Consider the following 27,381-nt stretch of genomic DNA (forward strand, 5'->3'; position numbering starts at 1 on the left):
TGTTTGTTTTAAGCGAAAGCATGTGAATATGCAGTCATCTGCCATTACTTTGTGGGCCAGCCCAGGCCTCTGCTCTGAGGATGGCCCACAGCCTGAAATGCCCCAGTGATCCCAGCACTGTCCACACCCGGGGTGCATCCCTCCTGGCTTCTAGTTTCCAGTTAAGCAAAGCTGCACAGACATCTCACTGTACATCTCTCGAGATTTATACCTCCCCTCTCTACCTTCCCGGTCTTGCTGCCCACAGCTATCCTCAAGTAAAAACCGATTCACACTTACCCTGTCTCTCATACACTCAATGTTATTTTCATTTGGAAAAAAGGCTGTGACCCTGCGTGTACTCGTACTTCATCCGTCTGTGTAATATTTAAAGTTTGTAGTTACAATACTGAGGACACTGACTGAAATGGGGCTGGGAGCAGACTTGGATCAGCTTTGGGAGATGGCGTAGGCAGCGATGGGGACAGGTGAAGGTGCGGCCCGGAGTGCCGCCTTCCAGCTGCGAGCTTACATCCTCGTGCTCGGGTGTCTGTCCTTCAGTTTCTTCTCCAGTGCCACGTCACCCACCTGAGCTGCCTCAGGTTTGCTCCCTGCTGCTGTGCACACGTGAATCAGTGTCTGGCGGGAAACAGGCAGATGCCTTTACAAGAACTCGTTGCCATTGATCTTGTTATTGTTAGACCTCCCAGTAATGTGTGAAGTCTAGTAATTGCCTGTGTGTGAGACTAACTCAGTTGTAAGCTCTACATTATGGTGCTATTAATCTCTTCAATGTAGGCAAAATGGGGACAATGGCTCCCACAGCAAGCCCATCCGCTCTACCCATGTTAAGTTAAGAGGGATGTGGTACCACGTGGCTTCTGCTTCTCCATCCACTTTACGGTTGGTGTTCATGCTCATTGTAAAAGCCCTGCAAGACCTAGAGATGCTGTGAGTCCTCACGAAGGAAAATGCAGTGTTCCATGGGGTTGTGCTGTCCACTACAGGCTCTTGACTTCTGAACTTTCTTAAGTTTGTATATTTATCCGGGAACTCATACTTAGCAAGCTGTTTTTTAAGTTTCTTTACTGAGCCAGGCACCCTCCAAGCTAAGTGCTGTGGCTGCAGAGGCCCCTGCCCTGATGGAGCTTGCCTCTTATTTGGGAGACCTGTAGCAAACAGAGGAACAAAGAAACAAGATAATTTGATGACAGTAACACATCCTGTGACAGAGACGAACAAGGTGACATGGGTTGGAGGGGATTGCACATTAGAGGTAAGAAGGCTTCTGTGAGGAAGAGATGGATGAACCGAAGTGTGTAAGATGCAGCCGGAAGAGCCAGGAGAAGAGAGTTTCAGGTGGAGAGGCCAACACATGTGAAGGCTAGGCACCCAGGAGACTGAGGGAAAACACGGGCCAGGCCAGCATGGTGGAGCGAGTGACCAGCAGAGCTGAGGTCAGAGGTGTGCACGGTGAACAAACCGTACAGTGCTTTGCCGGCCATAATACTAAGAGGATGAGTGTGGACCTGAAACCCCGCAGCAGCTTCCTACCACACTAACCAGTGGCTGGCTGCTGGCTGACGGACGGACTGTGATGACTCCAGCTGGGTCCCCGGCAGGGAGATAACCTCACCTTCCACTAGCATAGCTCAGTGGAGCCAAGAAGGGGAGAGGACAGATTCAGGACACTCTTCAGTGCAGAATGTCAGTGGACGTGCATGTGTCCTGGCCAGGGGAGTGAAGGTGTGGCGTATGAGCACGGAGTGGGAGGGAGGTGTGACTTATGGAGACCCCAGGCTAGAAGAGAGACGAGATGCCGTGGTTGGGTGGGTGGAGGTCTCCGCTGTGGGCATGTCGCGTTTGAGATGCTGGTTGGCCCTTCAAGTGGCTGAGTCATGCAGTCCATGCTGGGATAAGTGAGGAGCTGTGGAGGGTGGGGGCTGGAGACATCTAGACCTGGAGGCTGGATTCGTTCACTGGAGAGACAGATGGCGGTGTAGTCAGCGAGGGGCACGCAAAGGTCAGGAAGATGCCTTTCAGAAACTGAGGGTGCCCGAAGCATTTCCAAAATCATTTAATACCTCCTTGCGTTTTCACAGAGACTTGGAACCTCTTAGGAGAGAAGAATATAGGGAACCAGCCATCTGGAGACTTCTGCAGAGAATATACATTAATATCACTGTCTTATTCTCACTGACTCCCCCCACCTTTTTAAAATAAGGGAGATGGCCTAGACTAGGAATTTTGCTTAAATTCTATCCTCCTCTCCTTTTTTTCTGACTCTGCAGTTTTCATCTGAGGTAGAGAGAAATGATGCAGTCAGCTAAATTAGACCTGAGTATCTGTTGTTTTTCTTAAACTTGTGAAGTTTTTGCTAACAACCACAAGCACAGTCCTGAGCATCGTATAACAGCATCATTTGTTAATTTTTTGGATGAATTTTGTGATTAACCTTGATTTAACAAGAACACCCAGCCCATTTCCCAACGACACAAATTAATACAAATTTAATGAACCGAAGTGTGCCCCTCTGCTGCCACGTAGCTCGGTTCTCCAGGGATGGAAGCTGGCCTGAGAATTTCTAAGTTTGACGAACATTCAGATGTTCCAGAAACTATCAAGATTCTGAGACTGTTTCTAGGAAAGGCCACAACGCTCCTGGGAAGTATAACAGAATGACATTTTTGAATCTGAAATGAAAAAAGTCCTGTACATTTTAAATTTTAGTTAAGAGTTTGAATCTGGCTTAATATATTCTTGACTTGCTAGTTTGAAAACAAACTGGTTGGTGCTCATTTTCACTCTCATAACCATTTTGATATTTCTGATTTTGTTTTCTTTAACCAACAGAGGGGTCTTTGGAAGACATATGTGCTTTGAAGTTTCAATTTTCATTGCAATTTTGTTTGTGGTAAAATGCACGTAACATAACATTTACCATTTTAAGCATACGGTTCAGTGGCATTAAGTACAGTCACCATCTACCTCCAGAACTTTTTCATCTTCTTGCACTGATTCTCCATCCCCCCTCTCCACACCCCCCGAAAACCACCATCCTACTTTCTAGCTCTTGTTTTGACTACTCTGCTGACTTCATATAGTGGAATCATACATTAATTGTCCTTTCGTGTCGGGCATATTTCACTTAGTGTCTTCAAGGTTCACACACCTGTGTCAGAATTTCATTTTTTTTTTTGTTTTTGAAACCAAGTCTTACTCTGTTGCCCAGGCTGGAGTGCAGTGGTACAATTTCAGCTCAGTGCAACCTCTGCATCTCAGATTCAAGCAATTCTCCTGCCTCAGCCTCCCGAGTAGCTGGGATTACGGGTGCGTGCCACCACACCCGGCTAATTTTTTGTGGGTTTTTTTTGTTTGTTTTTTGTATTTTTAGTAGAGATGGGGTTTCGCCATGTTGGCCAGGCTGGTCTTGAACTCCTGGTGTCAAGTGATCTGCGCACCTTGGCCTCCCAAAGTGCTGGGACTACAGGCGTGTGCCACTGTTCCTGGACAGAATTTCATTCCATTTAAAGGCCAAATATGTCATTGTTCGTATAAACAGCATGTTGTTTACCCACTCATCCATTCATAGACATTTGAGTTGCTATTCCAAAATAGCTTTTGGCTATTGTGAATAATGCTGCTGTGAACATTGAGGAACAAGTGTCTGTTTGAGTCTCTGCTTCCAGTTCCTTTGCATATGCCTAGAAGTGGACTTGCTGGATCACATGGTAATTCTGTTTACTCTTTTGAGGGCCTGCCATACTGTTTTTCTGAAAGTTTGTTTTTGTGAGATGTGATAAAGGTAGGGTCTGACCGTGACTCCTATGATTTGATGCAAAGGTTAACCCACTGTATCCTGCAAGCCAAATTTAGCCCTCGCTAATTTTGTACAGGCAACATGCTAAGGATATTTTTAATATTTTAGATGGCTAAAAAAATTGAAGGATAATATGTCATTATCCATGAAAATTCAATGAAATTCGGATTTCACTTTACATACTTGAAGTTTCATTGGAACACGGTTATACCCATTGTCTGTTATCTATGGAACAGACTCTGTATGGGCCAGGGAGTGGGATTTGCTACGGCCCTTCAAGAACAAATTTGCAGGCCTGGCATGGTGGCTCATGCCTGCAATCCCAGCACTTTGGGAGGGTGAAGTGGGAGGATCGTTTGAGCCCAGGAGTTCGAGACCAGCCTGGGCAACATGGCAAAACCCTGTCTCTACAAAAAGTACAAAAATTAGCGGGGCATAGTGGTGCATGCTTGTAGTCCCAGCTACTTGGGAGGCTGAGGTGGCAGGATCACTTGAGCTTGGGAGATGGAGGCTGCAGTGAGCCGTGATTGCACCACTGCACTCCAGCCTAGGCAACAGAGTGAGACCCTGTCTCAAACAAACAAACAAACAAAAATTTGCAAACCTGGTTAAAATGATAAGGAGTCCGACAAAGCTTGCTTACATCTGTTGACTGCTTTGGCCAACTCCGTGGGCTTTTCCAAGGGTCTGAGTAGGTGCGTCAAGCTGTCCACCTAATTAATCACACCGTCCTACACATTATTTGTCACTTTTTTGCATGTAAGCACCAATCCCAGTTGCTTAAGCGTGCAGGGGGCATTTCCTTCAGTAGGAGATGCAGAGTGTAAAAACTCCAACCCATTTGCATCTTGCTTATTTCAGGTACATTTCCTTTCCTGTTTATAATTCCAAAGTGTGGCTTCCTATCATGCCTTTTAAGGAACTATCTATTCCCGTTGACTAGGAGATAAATCTCTGTATAGTGGAGGAACCAAACTGAGGAAGACTTCTCAAAATTGTTCTTTTTATCATACACTTTTTTGGAACAAAGTTTATGGCCAACTAAGAGGCAGTCTTCTATTTTTAATCTGTGATATTTTTGTAAAGTCATGTAAATGTCATAACTGCAGTGTTTTCAAGTTGTTGTTGTTTTTGCAAAGAGCTGTTCTCTGCAGTGAGGGCTGAATGTGACTTGTTAAAAGTGAAATTCACATAGCATCCGTTTCCTCCGTTAGCTTCTTTCACTTAAAGGACATCTTCAACATGTCATTTAAGGGCAACACTTGGTTCATAGTGTTTAATTTGTTGTCAGGAATGTCAGCCTCAGAACTTCTTAATACACACACCCAACTCTACTGTAGGTACCTATATAATTTACGTTTAACCTATTATTTTATTTTATTTTATTTTATTTTATTTTATTTTATTTTATTTTATTTTATTTTATTTTATTCGTGAGGGTGATCTTAGGACCTGAGATAAATTTCGAACAGGCTCAATACAAATCAGGCTATGTTTAAACCAGGAAGCAGACTTAAATTCTATTTTTCTTGTATTTGGGTTTTGTAGGAAATGGGGCATCGTGTTTTCTCTTTTGAAATTGTGTTTGAAGTGATATTTGCATGAAGAAGCAGCCTGTTTTCTATTAGACTAGTAAAGTGGGAATAGTAGAAAAGAGAAAGGCGGGATTTGGGAAATGTGACATGAAGATGTTAAATAAGGTATGCGTATAACAAAATGTGGCAAGAACAATGCTACTTAGATATGGAAGCTGCTAAAGTATTTTAATGTACTCTTTACAAAAAAGAATTTAAGAATTTTAACATCTGCTAGAGCTCAATCTAGTCTGAATTTTTTTCTCATCTGACCTTTTTCATTTTTCCTTTCTCAAACACACTTGCTCATTTAAAAAATTCAGTTGGAGAACCAAGTAATATGTTTCCATTTAAGAAAGCCACAGATAAATATTATGTTCCATTTGAAACTACAGCTTCACTCACTTGATACTTTTACTTGTATGACTATTTTAAGTTCCTTTTAAAGAAATGGCTCAAATTTATTCTTTTGGGAGGGACTGGTGAAAACGTCTGCAGGTTCATCTTGGTTTTTAAATTTTTATGTGTTTAATTGTGGTAAAAATACATAAAAGTTTCATCTTGCTTTTATGTTTGCTTTTAAGGTCTGAGAATATTAATAGAACAAAAGGAACACAACAGCATTCCAATGACCAGTGAGTGCAGCTATTCCCACTGTGTGGTTATTTTTTTTTTTTTTTTTTTACAAGCCTACATATATGGCTTTACCTGTATTTGAATATGTGAATTCATACAGTGTAACTATAAAGCATTGTGCTCACTTAGTGGCACAGAGAGGTTAAGTTATTGACTGGGGGACACGCAGCCCTCAGCAGGAAATTCTGGGATTTAGCCGAGAACAGCCTCACTCCAGGATCGTGCTGCTTCTCGGAGTTTGCTAGCTTGCATTGTTAGAGTGTAATTTCTGGAGAACAAGGCCATACTGGAATCCGGAGGAGAGAAAGATGGGTATGAGTACAGTGTGGTTGAGATTGCAAACAAGATATAGGTAAGATAAAAGAAAATGCAAACTAGGCCGAGTGCGGTGGCTCACGCCTGTAATCCCAACACTTTGGGAGATGGAGGCAGGTGGATCACGAGGTCAGGAGTTCAAGACCAGCCTGGCCAAGATGGTGAAACTCCGTCTCTACTAAAAATACAAAAAATTAGCTGGGCATGGTGGCAGGCGCCTGTAATCCCAGCTACTCGGGAGGCTGAGGCAGGAGAATCGCTTGAACCCGGGGGGCGGAGGTTGCAGTGAGCCGAGATCATGCCACTGCACTCCAGCCTGGGCGACAGAGTGAGACTTTGTCTCCAAAAAAAAAAAAAAAAAAGAAAATGCAAACTAGTCGAATGAGTTACCTTTTTTTGGTTGTTTTTATTTTAAGATAGGTCATGTGGTGTAATGGGAAGCTGATGGGACTTAGGGTCAGACCACCTGGGATCATTCCTGGATTCCAATCCCCCTGGCAATGTAGTAAAAGGTCTCCTCGTCTTTGAGATGTCAGGGGACAGTGATGCAGTGATGGGCAGGGTGTTAGGGAAGACTAAACTCATGTAACACGAAGCATGACACGTGTTGCATGTCTCTTTGTACCACAATATGCTTGGACATACATATTCCTGATCTGGTAAGATGAGATTCCGTATGTTTTTTGTGATCTCAGCATCCCCATGCCCAGACACTAAAGTCAAAGGGGACCATCAGAGTCCCCTAGTACTTTGGAAATTCTGATCACCAGTCAGCAAAGATATTTGACTGTTGGAAATTTTTTAAATGGTGAGCTCTCTTTTTCTGTTTCGAGATTCAGTCATCCTTTCTGATAGTAGACACAGAAGTCTTTTTGACAAAGGTAATGCTAGGCCCTGCACTGGCTGACACGCCATGCAGTGTACTGTCCTTCCATGGCCTGTGCTGTTAGTTTACAGAGGTCAGTAATACCTGCCCGCCTCACAGGGTTTGTGTCCAAGTGCTTCATCGTGGTAGAAGTGGTTTTTAATAAAACAGTAGATTTCTTGGTCTTGCTTCAAGTGAAATCCCTGAAATGTTTGCTTTCCCGATGATTTCATGCTCTAAACTGCCTTTTTGTGGCCATGGCCCATGAGCATAAAGCAGCATCGTTGCTATTCAGGCACATAAAAGCCAGATAGAAGAAAACCTCACTATTTAGCCATTGTGTCAGAGAGAGCCAAACTGCATGTCTTTCTGGGCCCTGGTATTTAGGGGATCGAATGTCACCCAGACCTTGAGTCTTAGTTATCAGTGTCGCATAGCAAGAAAGGGCACTGAGGAATCAGAATTCTTACAAGGGTGGCAACGTTTATTTTATGAATTGAAAAATACTCCTATTCAGCAGCTGTAGTCACACAAAATTAGGCCTGATGTAAGGTTCCACACTTTTAAAAAGCATTGTATATATTTAACTAGGATTCTGTAGTCATTTATATTAGGAATATTGTTGCTAGTTGTTTTGCAAGTTTCCAGTAGCTGTAATGCAACTAGGGAAGTATTTACATATTGTTACATATTGAAGGCAGGAGCCACCAATAATGTACGGATTTTAACAGTAATTAGGGTATCTGGGAATTGCACAGGTTTCATTCTCGAAAAGTTAACTGAATTCCACAGATCAAAAGTGAAATTCATTCACTCATCTAAACATGCACTCTGCTGCTTTCTTGGTGAGAGGAATGACCGACCCACTTGGTCTTCATGGAGCTCAGTCTCCTCATCTATAAATAATATATTAAATGTTGATCTAAGAATCTATGAATCTGAATTTTACATAATGAGAGAGATGTACATGTGAGTGAAAAGCAAAACCCTGTGATAACTCATTTTTGTTCCAGCTACGGTATTGTAGACTCTGTGGACTAACTATAGCCAAGACTTATCGGAGTCAGGAAAAAAGTATCATAGAAAATCTAAAAATTAATTGAAGGCAGTTGTTTGTAGGTACAGCCCAAGTGACTGCATAAATTTCACACCAACTAAAAGTGTTAAAAGAGTAACAAGATGAAGGGGTTAGAATGATTTGTGATGGATACATTGTGCATTGGAAATTGTTTGTAAGACTTCCCCAATAATTGTGTTTCAGTTGCCCAATTCCTGTTTATTCTCATTGTGCAGAAGTAAGTTACTACTCCCTTCAATATAAATTAGTGTAAATTGTGAATTGCTTTCGTCTGAAACAATGAGAGCACCCAACATGAAGCCAAGACTTGGGGTTCAAATCCTACCACTTGTTAGCTGTGAAGCCAGCCTAGATTGTTCACTTACACTCTTCAGAAAGCAGCCTCTTTATCTACAAAATGAGAATAAACAGGGCTGATGTGATGGTTCAGTTATATAATGGACATAATATTAAATAGACTCTTTCTTTCTGAATGGGAAAGTGAGGAGTTACTGTATTTAGAAGATGCATAACCAGCCTTGCTGTTCAAGAATGTTAGGAATGAAAACAGTTGATAATGTGGTTCTCATGACTCAATTAAAAGATGCTATGTTTGTGTTAAAATTAAGAATACACTTCTACTGAACTTGTGGAAGAAGCTTAGAGCAGAGGCTGCCTGTGCATTAAGACCGGGAGGACTTGGAAAGAGATTTGTAATGTTTTCCTTTTACATTAGGGTTTCCTAACTGTGGCACTGTTGACATGTAGGGCTGGAGAACGATCTGTGGGAGGTCCTTCCTGTGCACCGTAGGAGGTTCAGCAGCATCCCTGGGCGTCCCCCGCTGGATGCCAGCAGCAGCCTCTCCGTATGGTGACCACCAGAAGTGTCTCCAGACATTGTCCAATGTCCCCTGGGGGGCAAAATCACGCCTGCTTGAGAACCACTTAAAATTTCCCCAATAAACATGCATTACTTCTATAATTTTAATAGCAACTTAAAAAAAAAGATGTCATTTCCAAACTGACAAGGCTAGTCTGTCGAACTTCACATATTGAAGACTCAGAAGAGTTGGACTTTTTTTTTCATTTTCTTTCATTTTTTTTTTTTTTTGAGACAGGGTCTTGCTCTGTTGCCCAGGCTGGAGTGCAGTGGTGTGATCTCGGCTCACTAGCAACCTCTGCCTCCTGGATTCAAACAATTATCCTGCCTCAGCCTCCCAGGTAGCTGGGATTACAGGTGTGTGCCACTACGCCCAGCTAATTTTTGTATTTTTAGTAGAGACGGGGTTTCTCCATGTTGGCCAGGCTAGTCTCAAACTCCTGACCTCAGGTGATCCTCCCACCTTGGCCTCCCAAAGTGCTGGGATTACAGGCGTGAGGCGCTGTGCCTGGCAGACTTGGATGTTTTTATGAGGTGTTTTAGGCTTGTGTTCTGAAAGCATCAGCTTAACAGAAAGTGATATTGCATGACTGCCCCAGAGACTCCTGGTGGCAGCTGTGAAAGCGTCCAGGGACCAAAACCTGTGCTGAGGTTGCCCTCAGGCACCTGTGGGCCTGTCATTGGGGCCATTCTAAGTAACCAAGACAAACCTGCTCTACTTGTGGAATACGGCACTTCTTCTTCTGCATGTTAGTTGTCTGGGGTCACCTTGATGATATTAGTAGGTTATCGATTCTACTTTAGTAATGTGTTAGGAGTGCACAGCTTAATCAATCGAATATGATATTGCTCTAAGGTGGGGCTCAGCAAACTACTGCACATTGGCCAACTGGCTTGCAGCCTGCTTTTGTAGGTAGTTTTACTGGAACATATACACATGTGTTTGCATGAACACACCCATTTGTTTACAGATTGCCAGTGGCTTCCAGGTACACGTGACTACGATGGCTGCAAAGTCCAAGATCCTTGCTATTTGGCCCTTTAGAGAAAATGTGTACCTACCACTGCTCCATGGTTCTGGAACTTTCTTCCCTTCTGTTGCCATATCTAGGTATATCTCCCATCTGTTAATCTCAATTTCAGAAAGGGGGAGGATAGTAAACAGCATAGCCAAACAAGGCAAATTATGATAGAGAGCACTGTGAATATTTCAACTTTATTCAGTGCTTTTAGTGAGTATCCGTGTGTTTCTCTGCATATCAGATGCATGTAACGTGTACCAGAGTGTATTTATTAAAATGCCTGGCTCATGTACTTGTTCATGAAATAAGCAAAATGCCATCATTTTCCTTGATTTAAAAAAGTGGTAGCAGCATTCGTGCTGGAGAACTTTGATAGAACGTGGCAGTTGCTTGTGGGATATTGGACCAGACAGGCTTTTGGGGCCAGAGTTTTAAGAAGGTTCCTCTAGAAACAGACCGTACTAAGATTACATGGGAAGTGCGTGTGGAATACCTCGGGATCGCTGATGGCCGGTTGTATGGGAGTGAGGGGCAGGACGGGGCTCGGTGGGGAGCTTTCTGGAATGCCAGTCCCGCCCTTTCCTGCATGTCTACTACCCCTGTCCAAGCACTTCGTTGGCTCTAAAATGTCCTCATGAGCAGGGCCCATGACTTCCCGGTGTTATCTTCTGGATAATTTAATACAGGGTTCAGGATATTCGTAAGTCCCATAAAGGTGTTTTAAGTGAACAGCTGAATGGCAACCTCAGTTTGATCATGCTCTGTCTCCTGGAGGGGCCTAATGTCTGGCTGTCTCTAGTCTCCTTCCAACAGACCAGCGTCATCGTGTCGTGTTAAGTTCGCTTATGAATTCTCTACCAAAGGCATCTGCACTTAGTGTCCAGGAATCACTCGATGTTTTGTTTCTTCTTTTAAGTTTTCTTTGCCTCTGATATATCTTCCACAGATTCCCTGAGGAGGTGAGGAATGGAGGAAGTTGTTTGTGAAGGAGAAGAACTGTAAGCTGAATAGAATACAGTCATCCCTCGGTATCTGTGGGGTATTGGTTCCAGGACTCCTGTATATACCAAAATCCAGGGAGGCGCAAGTCTCTGATATAAAATAGTGTCCTATTTGTATATAAACTATGCACATCTTCCTGTAAACTTTAAATCGTAGATTACTTGGAATACCTAATACAATGTAAATACTATGTAAATAATTGTTATATTGTTTTTAAAATTGTTTTTATTGTATTGTTTTTATTTTTTAAAAAAATATTTTTTCTTTCTTTTTTTGACACAGGGTCTTGCTAAGCTCACTGCAGCCCCTTCCTCCCGGGCTCAGGTGATCCTGCCACCTCAGCCTCCCAAGTAGCTGGGACCACAGGCATGAGCTACCACGCCCAGCTAATTTTTGTATTTTTTGTAGAGACTGGGTTTCACCATGTTGCCCAGACTGGTCTCGAGCTCCTGGCCTCAAACGGTCCTCTCGCCTTGGCCTCCCAAAGTGCCGGGATTAGAGGCGTGAGCCACCACACCTGGCCTTAAAAATATTTTCAATCCTTAGATGCAGAACTTGTGGATACAGAGGGCTGGCTGTTCATATTTTCAAAGACTATATATCAACAACATATAATCAATATATAACATATATGAGATATATGGATAATATATATACATATATTAAGTAACAGAATATACATGTATTCAAACTAGTAGGTTTGTTATAGACAATAGAGAAGACTCTGGCTTTTTAAATCCAGTTTCACAATCTCGGCCTCCTATTTATTTTGCTTTGATTTTTATTTCATTTTTGAACTTTTAGGTTCAGGGGTACATGTGCAGGTTTGTTACACAGGTAAACTCGTGTCATGGGGGGTTTGTTGTACAGATTATTTTGTCACCCCAATATTCAGCCTGGTACCCAATAGTTACCGTCTCTGTTCCTCTCCCTCCTCGCACTCTTCACCCGGCAGTAGCCCACAGTGTCTGCTGTTCCTGTCTCAGCCTTTTCGCTGGAGTGGTTATACCACTTGCTCTTTGTTTTCTCTTTGTACCACTTACTCTGTGCTTCCTTTTTCCTCAGTTCCTCTGTGCTTTTGCATAAATTGGGACTTTTTTGTGACTATACTTTACAGTAAGCTTATTAGCAATAACTCATTGCTTTATTTTTTAGGGTGTTGCTCTAGTGTTGACAGTTTTCATGTTTAAGCTTATCACAATCTATGTTTGAAAGATATTTTACTTCACATATGAGCTTTACAGCAATGTGCTTTCATTCCCCTTCCATTCTTAGTTCTTTGTGCTACATTTGCCGTCCATTTTACTTTTATACGTGTTACAAACACCATAATACATATTATTAATTTTGTACTAAGAAGTCAATTACATGGAAAAGAATTCTTTTAAAGAGAAGAAAATATTTTTATGTTTATATTTACTATTTCTGCCACTCATCATTTCTTTGTGGGAATTCGCATCTTCCGTCCGAAGTTTTTCTTCCCCTTCATGGACTCCCTTCAGTCTGTGTTGTAATGCAGGTCTACAGGAAGTGAATTGTCTCTGCTTTTGTTTGTTTGGTAAAGTCTTTATTTTGCCATCATTCTTTGAAAGATATTTCATCTGAGTGTAGAATTTTGCATTGACACATCCTCTCAGTTCTTTAAAGATTTCATTGTCTTCTGCCTTGCATAGCTTTTGACGAGAAGTTTGCAGTTTTTACTATCATTTTTCCTGTGGATATAACTTTTGCGTTTTTTTCTGGCTGCTTTTAAGAGTTTGTCACTGATTTTCAAGAAACTGATTGTGTCTTGTTGGGGTTTTCTACCCTGTTTATCCTGCTTGGAGTTTGTTTAGCTTTTTGAATCTGTTTTACTTTCCTTAACCGAGAGTTTTACAACTGTATTTGATCTTGGAATCCTTAAAATGTGTTTTTGGTTTTTGTGGGTTTTTTGAGACAGTCTGGCTCTGCCACCCAGGCTGGAGTGCAGTGGCCGCGATCTTAGCTTACCGCAACCTCCGCCTCCCGAGTTCAAGCGATTCTCGTGCCTCAGCCTCCTGAGTAGCCGAGACTGCAGGCGCATGCCACAACACCCAACTAACTTTTTTGCATTTTTAGTAGAGATGGGGTTTCGCTATGTTCGCCAGGCTGGTCTCGGACTCCTGGCCTCAAGTAATCTGCCCACCTCGGCCTCCCAAAGTGCTGGGATTACAGGCGTGAGCCACTGCGCCCAGCCAAAATGTGTTTTAAGTAACATATTTTATCATCTCTGTACTAGTGTTTTATTAATGAACACTAAACCCAGTTAGGGAAACACTGATGAAAACCAGTGTTTATTATTTTTACATATTTTTATAACTCCATATTGGCTCCTTGGACCTTTTAGAGTTGGGTTAGGAGAAAGCAATTGGGCATTTGCCTGGTATTGTGTAGAGGGTGTGCAAACACGATTAGCTTGTGGAAAAGATATCAGTAACAATTGCCTGCGTAACCGCCAGCTTTATGGGAGTACTCCAGTAGTAACGTTTTTTCCTTGTTTCAGCTATAAAAGCTGTTACCACAATCTATCTCTCTCATTGTGTACAGTAATGATCCATGAACATACTAAAGGGAAATTGATGGCATACCCAGGATTACCATTTACAGATGGCAGTACTGAAATGTTAATTTCAAAAACATTCAAACTCTAGTTTTCTTCTGTAGACATGGGACAAGCAATTTTTAATCATGCAGACTTGGTTTTAAAAGAAAACTCTTCTAAGATGTTGTTTGGTTTAAATTTATGGCCTTCTAGTTTGCTTATAACATATGCTTATTTTTAAAGAACATTAAAGGTTAGGCCTAAGGAATTTGTGTGCAAAATTGGTCATTGATTATTAAGAAAATAATACAGAACTTTTTTTTATGTCATAAATATAACTTTAAAAGGAAGGGGACTCTTCGGAGTTGCCTCTGAGGAGCACATATAAAAAAGAAGGGCAGAGGTTTACTACAGTGGTAAAAAATAGTCCACCTAGATCAAGACTATTCCAAAAGTGAATTTAAAAAGAAAAAAAGATGAGATGGTAAGATATGAGGAAATAATGAATGCATTGTGACTTTCCACCTCCCCATACCCATTTTCATAGTTTGGTGAGTAGAAAGAGAAATGAGGATGTGGCCCAATTTTGATTCCCAATGGATGAGGCCCACACAAAACTGCCCTGCTTCTTGACACTATTATGATATTAAAAGTAACGTGTATTTTTGTAAGTTATTACCATCTTGGCACACTTGCATTCATTTTAGTCAAGTACCGTCACCTTTAGATTTCAAGCTTGCAGTCTTAAAAAAATACACATTGGAGAACACATAGTCTTCTAACAGTAAAATCTCAGCTTATTAGAATGTTTAGCGACTGAGGTATTCAGAGTCAGTCAGAAAAGTATCTTTAGGATTTCAGCATGTGGAGATGTCTTTCATAGAGAAACCGGGGAGAGTCAGGCAAACCCTAGCAACGTTGAGCATGGCGTATCCTCATCTGCATGGGCACTTAGACACCTGGACAAGTCCATTAGCAGTAAGGCGGGATAGAGGGGTTCACAGGATACGTGCAGCCCAGAGCTGGAAGGAAATCATGAGGACCGACTGGACATTTATTGTACAGATGCACGACTGGCTGGTATGGCCTGGGATATGGCAGTGAAGATACACCGTGAGGTTGTGGGAGGTGGGATTCACAGTAAATCCTAAATTCTTCATCTTTGCACTCATGACGCACAATAGCTGATCAAAGCTTTTAGGAAACGCTGCAGCAAATTAAAAGGCGGCAGAACCTCATGGTGACAAGTGCAAACCCTGGAGTCGGACTGCAAGCATTCACACCCCAGCTCCACCAGTCCCCAGCCCTGGGACCTGGACATGGAGCTGCCTGTCAGTGCGTCCATTCCCTCTGTGTGAGAACGGGATAGGAACAGCGCTCCCTCACACACTGCTGTACACATGGAAACCACCATTGCCGCCGGACACAGTGTATGCTGTAGAAGCACTTAGTGTACTAAGCACATTAAATATTTAAAATTATTAATTAGATTATTTAATCCAAGCTCAACGCTCTCAGAAGAGAGCCAGGCATGTATCAGGTGCAATATACATGTCAGCTATTATTATTATTTAATAGAGATGGGGTCTTCCTATGTTGCCCATACTGGTCCTGAATTCCTGGCCTCAAGTGATCCTCCCACCTCGGCCTCCCAAAGTGCTGCAATTACAAGCATGAGCCACTGCGCCCAGCCTATTATTTTTTAATAACTTTATTTAACCCAGTGTTGCCAATTGTTTTGAAGTGTGGGGCTGTTTTTCAGATGACACATACTAAACATCTACTAAACAGCCTGAGAAACGGCACTCTGAAGAGCATGCCTTGGCAGACACTCCCCTGTTTACTCTAAAACTCCAGCCGATTGGCTTCCAAGTTCACTGGGTTCTCATTTTTCCTGGCAACAACTCTGCAAATTATTACCCCCATTTGATGAGGTGCTGGCTGAGAAGGCCCCTTGCCCAGGTATGTTTCCGACCTGCCTGTGACAAAGTGTTAGATTCTGAAAGCCGGGAGTGCTGGCCTCGGTTAGCTGAGTGATACCAGCGTGGGGTCTTTCGAGGCTGCAGGCAAGATGTCCGCCCACCTAAAGGCAGGATGGGGGCTGGAGGGGCTGTGTCCCGGCACCTCCTTCCTGTGGCTGCTGAGTTGGTGTGGCTGTGGGCAGGGGGCCTCAGTGTTGTACCGTGCTGGCCTCGCCATGAGCACCTGAAGGAATTTTATCATACAAATTTGATTCTGTTTTATCAAGAGATGCCAGTAGCACCTCCACTTCCAGTTGGGACACCCCAAAATATCTCCAGACATTGCCTAATATCCCCTGGGAGATGGCAGGGCGTGTGGGGAGGGGGCGGCAGCGGGCACTGTCACCCCTGCTCCAGAACACTGTATTAAAATACAGAAACATGATGCCAATCCCATGCTTTTATTTGGGATTAAATGTGTAATACATATGCTTCTGAGTGGGGAAAAAAAACTTTGCTCCAAGCGGAAAATGGTGCATTCTTTGTTGTCATTGGGCAAATGCTTGGTAGGGGTTTGATCTATGTAGAGGAATGCTCAGTCTGCAGTGGCAGCCAGGTAGTGAGCATGTGCGGCCCTGCACACAGCATGAGCTTGTCAGAAAGACAGTGCTTGCCAAGCGGGGCCCTGGCACGCGGTTGTTGTTAGCTATGGCTCTTCCATGGGCAGGCTCCCGGCCCTCCTGGTGCATCCATCCCCTTTGTTGGCCACCCTGCCTGCTGGCCCTAGGCCTCCTGCTCCTTTCCACAGGTCCTGGCTCTCTCCAGCTTGGCCTCCCTCCGCCCATCCTGTGCACCTTTCATTCCTGGGGAGGAGGAGACTCAGGTAAAGAAGGATAAAGGCAGAACGATGCCAGGCAATTCCACTGCTAGCCGTTGCCCCAAGGACATGAATGTTCTTAGCAGCATGGTTGACCCAAGCCAGGTGCCCGTCAGCTGCTGCCTGGAAAAACACAGTGTGGTCCAGCCACGCAGTAGCATGGTATTCAGCCATAAAAGGGGTGAAGCCCTGGAACGTGCTATAACATGGATGCTCCGGGAAAACATGCTCGGTGAAAGAAGCCAGATGCAAGAGGTCATATATTCTATGATCTCATTTAGTGCCCCAAATAGGGAAATTCATAGAGCCAGAAAGCATTCTGTGGTCACCAGGCCTGGGAGAGGAGGGAATGGGAGTGACTGCTTAGTGGGCACCAGAACTCCTTTCCAGGTGATTGAAAATGGTTTGGAACTTGACATAGGTGGTGGTTGCATAACATCTGAATGTACCACTAAATTGTACGCTTTAATTTGGCTGGGCTTGGTGGCTCACACCTGTAATCCCAGCACTTTGGGAGGCTGAGGCAGGAACATCACTTGAAGCCAGGACTTCAAGACCAGCCTGGGCAACATACCAAGACCCCCATCTCTATTTTTTAAAAAAATAAGAATTTTTTTGAAAGAAAAATAATAAAATGGTTACTTTTATGTTGTTATTTTTATTCCAACTGAAAACAAAGCAAAAACAAAAACACGTATGGTGCAGGGGAATGTCTGTGTTGGGCCTGAGGTATGCTGTTCTGGTTTTTCTTAGGTGATTGGGTTCTGAAGGCTGTGTCAAAAGAGGAGTCTTTAAAGTTGCTAATTCTTTCCTGATAGGAAACGAATATAATTTCTCAAAATGACTGCTTTCGAGGAATGCCCCTTTCTAAATTTGAAAACACAGTATTAAAAAGAAGAGTCTCTCAGTGCTTTAGATTATTATTTCTTGTATTCAATTTAAAAATCCCTTACAGTGGTTTTACAAATCTGCAGAGGAATTCACAAAGCACGATTGAAAAGTGATGTACAGGATTTATAATTGAATGGGAGCAAACCAGCTGATATGCATATAGGATGAAATTTAGCTGAGGGTGCCATTGAGTTTGGACAACATTTGGCTGGACCTTTGTAACTCTTCAGCTCTATGAAACAATAGTTGTGTGAAGAATTAAAAGGCGGAAAATGAACTGTATGTGGCTGGCTCACATATGCCTAGGTCTATTTCCAGACACAACGAACAGTGACATTGTGACAGTGTTGGTAAGGCACCAGTTCAAGGAAATATACAAAGACTGCCTGTTCATAAATACAGACACAATGGAGTGATAACTGGTGCTTGCACTTGGAGATCTAGAATTCTAAAACATTGGAAAACAGTAACAGACCATTCTGTGTCCTTTTCTGTAAAACTATCTCGAAATTTTCGTGCTTCCCCCAAGAACGTCCTCAAAGATGCCAGTAAAAATAACTCCACAGGAATCTTTCTGAATTCCAATATCCATGTGAAAAGGCTGCATTTTCTTCTGATTTTTCACAGTAGAATTAAGGCAGACATCATGAAGAAATGAATGTGTAGAGGACTTCCGAAATCTATATTAACGTGTGTGATCAGGAACTGTAATGTTTTGATTGATTATATATGGTACATCCTTCATTAAGCTAATTTTTATCAAGTATGTGTTATGTGTCAAGCCTGGACTGTAGAAATGAACTTGAAGAAGAAAGGACTCTTCCTCCTGTTCGGGTAGAAAAGGTATAATGCGTGTTATGGATGATGTGACCGAAGGAAACACCAGATACCTTGAGGAAAATTGAGATCATCACCCAGGGATTCTGTATTCTACTTAGGGAATAGGCTAAACATCAAAATACAGCAATTTGAGACAAAGGCAGACAGTAGTCCTAGAAGGGTAGGTGTCAAATCCCCAAGAGCATCGGCGGATCCAGGTTCCTTTTGTGTTACTATCCTGCCTTCCTAAGGGTCAGACAGGCTCTCAAGCCACCCCCATGACCACAAGTTGTGCACATCCTTTCCCAGCTCCTCTCACCTACCACTGGCAAGAACTCAGTAATGGAACACCTGGGGTCTCTTAATGAGGTGTGCTTGTGTGACTAAAAGAAAAAGAAATTTTGGGGGAGGAGCAGGCTGGTGGATTTGCAGTTTCTATATTACCTTGTATTTTATTTGATTACAGTGTTTGAATTCAGTGTTTTGAAGAAATGCATGTAGCACCGCAAGCTCTATTGTAACCTACTTTCTTTGGAGAAGCAGGTACATGCTGTGTTGTGTCAGCTTAGAGAGCCCCTTCAAAACCTCTCCATGTTCAATGTGGAGGGACTGTCACTATACATGCATGGCACATCACACCAAGAGCAGAGGACTACCAGAAAATTAGAATCCCTTTTATATTTGTCATATATCAGCATTTATTTAGTTGTAAAAATAAAGAGCATATGGCATGTGTTAAAATCGTTTGTATTTCACACAAATATTTGGCAATATGTAAACTTTCTTGCCAGGGCTGTTTATTGTGGTTCTATTTGTGTACTAATAATGGGGAAATCAGTAATGACCAGGTGTTGGAAGGTCTGATTTCTCATTTAAATGTATTGTCTCTAGCAATAAACTAATTATTTTTGACATGTTTCATAACCAGAAGAATGTTACTAACCAAAGTCATAATTCCTATTTTTGTGTTGATCACACACAGATGATAAGTTAATTATACTTATTGAATTTAACAACATATATAAGAGATAATCTCAAATTTCAAGACTCTCATTTGTGGGTTACCATCTGTTTTGGACCAAAGAATAGGAATTTGATTGCAAGCTTTCTTCTGAACAGCTTGTAATAAGAGCTGTTTGTATATTAATTACTTATTGAATTATTGTGGGTTTTAATGTTTTAATTTACAAGCAATTTGGAACTTATTGTGGTGACATCTGCTCATATTTTGATACTTTATGGTATTTAGCAATTTCATCATAAGGCTATTTTTTCCCCTGGTAATTTATAACCCAATCCTGAAAACAGTAATTTGGTCTCTCCAGCTCACTATCAGGAGTATTGTCCTGTTTCATCTCCACTGCAGATATTTTTCATAACTAAAAGTATATTTTATAAGCAAAATCAAGATTCCTTTGTGCCTGCTTCCCTGGTGCCCTTTCATTTCTATTCAGAGTTACAGATGAATTTAGTTTCACTCTCATTATTTTACTTCAGTGGTAGGTTTTTTACAAATTGCCCTGGTTATTACTTTCATCTTGAATATCCTTATGGTTTTTGTTTTCAATGTACTGTAATGCAATTTAGGGGCCTGTGAACCTGCTTGTAGATTTTTTTTAATCTCCTTCCTTTAAACAACATAACTATAAACATGACTCAGTGGGCATAATTTACTTCAATTTCCTTAAAGCACTTGAGTTTCTATAGAAACTCCCTAATAAGAAACACCTTCACTCATAGCTTCACTTGTGGACTTCAATTATATTAAACCTGGTACCTTTTTATTATCACTTAGGACTATTAAATAAGAATTTAGAGAAAATGGTGGACATTTAATTTCCTTAGTTCTTGAATTTGTAGATGATAGAGGATAATTTATAGTCTCTAGGAGGCAGGAATCATCCACAACCAAAGAAATTTTATAAGGTAAATATCATTAGGTAAATAGTTTACTGATTAGTATTTCTAGTGACTGAGAAATAAAAACAATTTTTGATATGAAGGATTATCATTTTATGAGCCATAAACCTGGCTTCCTCATAAATCAGTACAAATGGAACCCTTGTGAAACAGAAATGTCTGTGAAGAGTAAATGAAAAGTTGGGACGTTAGTGGGTGCCTTTGGTTTTCTTGATTTTAGGGGAGCCGGAGGAGAAAGGATTCTGACCCGTTTGTGTGTCTTTATGAGCACAGTACATGAGAATGTGTATATGCACACAAATGTGCCTGGCAGAGTTATTGGAAAGCAAGCCCAAGCGATGGGGAATGTTTAGCTAAAGCGTGTTGTGTTCTCCCAAGGGTGTGCACAGGTTCATGTATCAGCTGAATAAGGCCCTGTTCCAAAAACAATGATATTTCAAGGGAACTTTAATGTAATTTAAAATTAATTTAAATCTTTAAATTATCTTTAAATAATAGCAGTAGCAATAGCTGAGCTAACATTAGTTGTATCTATTTTGAGACTCTTTTATTTCAGAACTTCTACATGCGTAATGCCTGACCGGCCACTTTTAATTTCTCCTTTTTTCCACTTTGCAAACAAAACCTTACAATGTGTGCTATGGACTAAGACAGAAATTAAGAACCAATAAAATGTGTTAAGTTTTAATTAGGAAGAAGAAAAAACCTGAAGGAACGGGATGGTTGAGAGGTAAGCACACCGCAATGATTTTTAAGTCTTTTGTTTTAAACCTTTCCCTTTCTCCCTAGGCTGGTCCCCGCAGACGGCTTCCCATTTCTATGACCGGATGCTGGGAAGCCTGCTGGTCCACGGGTCCATACATGAAGTCACCATAAGGTAAGCAGCCCAGCATGCCATTGGATCCTTGTCCTTGTACCTGAAATCCGTTTGAGGAGTAGAACTGCATTTTCCCAAAACGGAACCCCTTCTGTTTTAAACGATGTTTTCAGGGGAAGTGTCTGGGTCTTTCTCCTTACTGAAGGTTGAAGGTAGTAGACAGACAATCATTAAATCATTGTGAGCTGCATAGTCAATTCCAAATGAGAAATTTGCCTTTTTACTGACTTCTGAGAATTTTGGGTTGTGTTTTTGTTTTATTTTGTTTTGTTTTTGTTTGTTTGTTTGTTTTGAGACAGAGTCTTTGCTCTGTCACCCAGGCTGGAGTGCAGTGGTGCGATCTCGGCTCACTGCAACCCCCGCCTCCTGGGTTCAAGTGATTCTCCTGCCTCAGCCTCTCAAGTAGCTGGGATTACAGGTGCCCACCACACCTGGCTAATTTTTAAAATAGTTTTAGTAGAGACAGGGTTTCACCATGTTGTCCAGGCTGATCTCAAACTGAGCTCAAGTGATCCGCCCACCTCGGCCCCACAAAGTGCTGGGATTACAAGTGCGAGCCACTGCATCTGACCTGCCCTCTGAGAATTTTGGATCCTGAAGGAGCTATAACAAATTTTTCTGGGTCTTACCAGGTGAGGATGACACCTTCTAAAATCAACCTCTCTTGTCAACATTATGAATTACAATTATGCAGCCAAGTTAATTATAATTGGGTACATGAGTATAGATTTTATTTGGCTCCTATATCTTAATTCTATGCTTTATCAGTTTCTTAATATGATTTGTGTCTATCTCCAGATTGATTTGCTAGTTAACTTTGAAACTTATTAGAAAATCATGGAGATTACTATGTGTAAATCTGGTGAGATGCTAAGGTTTCCTGACTAGCACGCCAAACAATTGTATGTACACAGGTGTCAAGAGTTGAGAAGCCCGTAGCCCAAACTAAAACTGAGACCCATGCCCCAAAAGTTCTGTAAAAGTTATCTTATTACCTTTTGGTACATGTGATTTTAGTTTCATTTTACTTGTTATTTAATTTTCTGTTTCTTTCTCTAATGCCTTTTTAGTTAAAAAAAAAAAAAAAAAAAACCTATAGAACTTGGGCAGTTTTAAAGCGTAAAGATAGAATTTTGAGGAAGCTTTTTGATTTACTGTTTTAAGAGAATCAACTAGAACTAAAATGATAGACTTAAATTTAATTAAAATAAGCAGCTTACTGTTTGAGGTACTTTTGTTTAAAGCCAGACATACGCATATGTAGATTGTTTTAACAAGTTAAACATGTATAAGTATTTTAATGAAAGGTGTAGTTTGTTTATAAAAACACAATTTGTAATGTATTAGTGAATTTGAGTTTTCTGACTGGCTTTTTCACTCAGTGTAAGGTTTTCAAGGTTCATGTGCATTGTGGCATGTGTCATTTCTTTTTATGTCAGAATATTCAATTGTGTGGCTAGACCATGGATAGAACATATGTGATTCATGCATCAGTTGATGGAAATTGGGGTTGTATTTCCCTTTTGGTTGTTATTAAAAATGATGTCATGAACACACATATACAAGTTTTTCTTGTGTGGACATATGTTTCATTTCTCTGTGGCATTTACTTAGGAGTGGGTCATATGGTACCTCTGTTGAACATTTTGAGGAACTGAATTTTTCCAAAGTGGCTGTTATACCAGTCAATATTTTTCGAAATGCCATTGAACCATATTTTAAATGTCAGAGGGAAGCTGGGAGGGGATCTTTCTCTCATCAGTGTTTTGAGTGGGTATTATTTCAGTACTTTGGGAACATAAGCTTCAATTTCATTGAATCCAGCACACATTGAATTTCTCCTGTGCGTGAGCTATCTGTGTTTGGCTTTATACGTGACTGAGTGTTTTTGTAGCCTTTGATAACTTGTGTGGTTTATACATGCAGATAGTCATTTGGCATTATCCTCAAAAATGGTACTCTTTTGCTATAGTTCATTAGTAATGTTGGGAATAACCTACATAACATGCTCTTTCTGCCTATGTTGCGTGCTGCACCTCAGAAAGTGAGGGCTTATAACAGTTTCCTTGAGGTGTGTGTGGTTTCAACACATGTCCTCCTTTCAAAGGCATCCATCACAGACCCTGGTGATAGTGTTTTTTGTATCTCAGTCTTAAAGGGGTTGCTATGATTATGAGGAATGTTCACACATTCAGGGGCGTTCACTGTTGAAGTTCTCAGGCAGGAAGATTCCAAGCCGAGAAGGGACTAGGCAGTTGTTCTCGAATGTAGAGGTGGGAAGATCTGTGGTAGAGCAGCAAGGACTGAGAGCAGGCTCAGCAAGCATGTTCTGTGATGGGCCTGATAGTTAAGGGCTTTAGGCTTTGCGGGCCGGGCGGTCTGTGCTGCAGCTGCTGTACTCTGCCATTGCAGTGTGAAAGCGGTGTAGGCCCTACGGAAATGAATGAACATGGCTGAGTGCCAAGAAAACCCTGTTTATAGACACTGATACTGGGTTGCATTTTGCTGACCCTAACCTAGAGGAACACAACTGTGTTCTTTCCACCTTTTCTAATTGTGGCCTTTTGAGTTGGAGGCCACCTGAAGGTGAGGCTTCGAGAGGCCCACCCAAGGGCCATGATGTGATGAAGACAGAATCTAAATTGTGATTACGTAGCGAAGGCACTGCAGATATTTGGGGGTCAGGACTTTTACATAAGGAATTTGAGGGCCTTTCTGCCACATAAGAGGGAGTGGCTCTGGGCCTGTGTAACTACCCTAACTTGGGGTCTCACCCTGGGGGAGTCTCCACCCCCAAGATACCTGGGAATGTGTGGAGACATTTCTGGTTGTCACCAGTGGGGGAGTGGGTGCTACTGGCATCTAGTGGGTAGAGGCCCGGGATGCTGTCAAATGTCCCGCAGTTCACAGGACATCCTCCCCAACCCCTAAGTGTCAATCGTGAGGAGATTGAGGAGTCCTGCTCACCGCTGCTTCTGTCAGCCCTTTATTTTGTACTTGTTGTCAGTCATATGGCTGTGGAATTATAGGCTATGGGGCATTTAATTACAAAATTTAGTACCTGTGTTTGCTGACATAAATACGAGGATGATTGGACTCTAATATTTGGGTTCATGATACTTTTAGTTTTTTCCTTTTTTAAAAACGTCTTTGTCATTCATTTAAATATAAGCCTCAAAAATTGATACAGGCCAGGCACGGTGGCTCACACTTTATACTCCCTGCACTTTAGGAGGCCAAAGCAGGAGGATCACTTGAGACCAGACATTTGAGACCATCCTGGGCAACATAGTGACACCCCCATCTTTACAAAAAAAGGAAAAAAATAATAATTAGCCAGAGGTGGTAACACATACCTGTAGTCCCAACTGCTCAAGAGGTTGAGGCAGGAGAATTGCTTGACCCTGGGAGGTTGAGCCTTCAGCGAGCTATGATTGCACCACTGCACTCCAGCCTGGGCAACGCAGTGAGACCCTGTCACTAAAACAAAACAAAATGCTGGTATAACACTAAGATTTATATGAGATCCAGGCCACATTGGGGGATGGGGCACCGCCTGCCTTTCTATCTATAGAGTAAGCTTCAGAGTTTATTTTTCACAACTTCACAGGCCACATCATACGTGTAGGTGAGCCCACTGCTGACTCCATGTACTGCCAGAAAGAGACTCATCATGGTCAAATTAAATTCTTCATATGTAGGTGAAAAATTACAGTGTCTTAGAGGTATCATGACCAGAGTGCGTGTATTCCTGAAATTTGTTTGAGGGCCCGGTGCGCACTGTGTAGAAACTGTGTTCAATCTATCTTAAAGATAATTAAAATCTATAAATTAATTTCTGGCTGGAAAATAGGTCATAATGGATCTGGATATCAGAAGTGCTAGGTTAAAGACCACGGTCATCAGGAAAATAGGATGAGCTCCTGCTCCTTGGAAGCAGTAGCGTCAGTGCCTTCCAAGGCAGTCTGCTCTGAAATCTTGGGCACGTGCATCGGTGTTGAACTGTGGCCAGAGGAGGAGGAGATGAAAGGGAGGCGGTGCTCTTTTTCTTACATGGATTGTCTGGCTCATGTGATGTGGATTTCCCTGGTAGTGGCTTGCTCTTGCTAGGTAGAGCATTTTCAAGAGGGCTTCCTTTCTGTCACCATAGCATCTGCCGTTGACATGCATGTGGGCTTTGGATGAAAGCCCCAGCCAGCCACTAATTAACCCAGAAGGGTGGTGGGGCACAGAAAGGACCTTTTCTGAATGCCTCATCATGGGAATTTTTTCTTTTCTTTTCTTTTCTTTTCTTTTCTTTTCTTTTCTTTTCTTTTTTTTTTTTTAGATGGAGTCTCGCTCTGTCATCCTGGCTGCAGTGCAGTGCAGTGGCACAATCTTGGGTCACTGCAACCTCCGTTTCCCAGGTTCAAGTGATTCTCCTGCTCCAGCCTCCTGAGTAGCTGGGATTACAGGCGCGCGCCACAATGCCCAGTTAATTTTTTTGTATTTTTAGTAGACATGGGGTTTCGCTATGTTGGCCAGTCTGGTTTTAAACTCCTGGCCTCAGGTCATCTGCCCGCCTCAGCCTCCCAAAGTGCTAGGATTACAGGCGTGAGCCACCATGTCCTGCCAGGGATGATTTTATTCTGTGAAAAGCAGCATTCCTTTTCTAGCACAAAACCTGTCCTCTGCTCTGCCCTCCCAACCCTGTAGCCTCATTTCCTATATAGTTGTTTTCATACTGATGATCTCTGAAGACATTGCCAGGTTGTTGTTTGTTTGTTTTGAGACAAGGTCTTGCTCTGTTACCCAGGCTGGAGTACAGTGGCGTAATCTCAGCTCACTGCAGCCTCCGCCTCCCAGGTTCAAGCAATTGTCGTGCCTCAGACTCCCGAGTAGCTGGGAATACAGGGGCGTGCCTCCACACCTAGCTAATTTTTGTATTTTTTGTAGAGATGGGGTTTAGCTGTGTTGCCCAGGCTGGTCTCAAACTCCTGGACTCAAGTGAGCCACCACGCCCAGCCGACATTGCTAGGTTTTCTTTACATGTTAATATATATGAAAATAGTCCATGTTCCGAGTAGAAACTACACAACATATAGAAGGATACACATGCAATTGGGAGCCGTGCTTTTCCCACACAGCCCCCTGTCATGGACATTGCCCCTGCCTGAAATGCTGTTTTCCTGGCCGCATCTTACGCCACTAGTTTACTCCATATTTAAATGGAGGTGTCACTGCTCGGCACTGGAGCTCCAGTAACGAAGAAATAATTCTTTGATTCCCAGACCATTGACTCCAAGTAAATAAATATAACTGTAAAACTAATGGGAAATTTTTCTTTGCGGGGAATATTTTCTTACTGAAAGCATTATATATCTGACTGTGGGTAAATGGAGAGAAGTGTATGAAAGAAAGAAAGCAACATAAAATATTTTTACGCATTTCTCCCCAAACTTTTCCTCTGTATGTGTTTTCCTACAGGTTTGGGTCAAACTGTAACCTCGTTGGCCCTCTTTTCTGTTTTGTTGTCGTCCCCTGCCACCCAATTTGGGACGTATCATAAATATCTTTCCGTTAACCTAGCTTTGAAATTTTTAACTTGCACTGGAAGAGCACAGCGTTTAATGTCAAGCAACGTAACTTTAAATCCTAGCTTCGCTGGGATTTAAGTTGGTTATCTTCCCTAAGCCTTTATTTGTTAAACCTATAAAATGGTAATAATAAGAGTAATCGTCATATTTATCTCTTGGAGTTATGACTGGTGAGATCGATCGTATCATGCACATAGCACTGACATCTGATAGCTAGCATACAATACATGCTGTGTGTTGGTTTCTAAAATCATCTTCATGGCGGCCTGATAGTTCCCATATGTGTTCACTGCAATTTATTTCATCGTCCTGTCACTGGACAATGAGATTGTTTCAAGAACCACACGTTGGCTTCTTTACAATTACATAGGATGAAAAGACGTGTGAAGTGGTAAAACAAGCCTGTGTCAGCCCCCAAATAAGCTGCTCCCCAGGCAGATGTGAGAAAAGGTGTATTGGGATTTATATGTAAACTTTATACATACATTTAAAATTCTGTCTTAACCTGGTTACTGATTGTGAAATGAAAATAAACTCAGTTTACATCTGAGCAGAGAGAAGAGCCGCTGCCTGCAAATGGGCAGAGTTTGCTCATTTCCATGAAGCAACTTGGAGAAAGAGGTGCCCTTTAGAGGCTGAGGTCAGTTCAAGCAGATCTTCCAGTGACCCTGGCTCGGTCCAGTCTGCGTGGAGACAAGCCCCAAAGACCTGAGCGTTGTCCAGACCATCCCTCCAAGCAATGGATTCTTC

At 42.1% G+C, this 27,381-nt stretch overlaps 1 protein-coding gene across 3 annotated transcripts in view; it reads left to right on the forward strand.

Moving 5' to 3' along the window:
• Positions 1-27,381, forward strand: part of TBL1X (transducin beta like 1 X-linked) — a 224,046-nt gene that overhangs the window by 122,998 nt on the left and 73,667 nt on the right. For all 3 annotated transcript variants that reach the window (XM_055267745.2, XM_063634955.1, XM_055267747.2), the window contains one exon: positions 20,968-21,055. The gene's annotated coding sequence lies outside the window, so the exon portion shown is untranslated. The remainder of the gene's footprint in view (positions 1-20,967; positions 21,056-27,381) is intronic.

The sequence above is a fragment of the Symphalangus syndactylus genome, chromosome X (genome assembly GCF_028878055.3).
Source record: "Symphalangus syndactylus isolate Jambi chromosome X, NHGRI_mSymSyn1-v2.1_pri, whole genome shotgun sequence".
Taxonomy (NCBI): Eukaryota; Metazoa; Chordata; class Mammalia; order Primates; family Hylobatidae; genus Symphalangus; species Symphalangus syndactylus.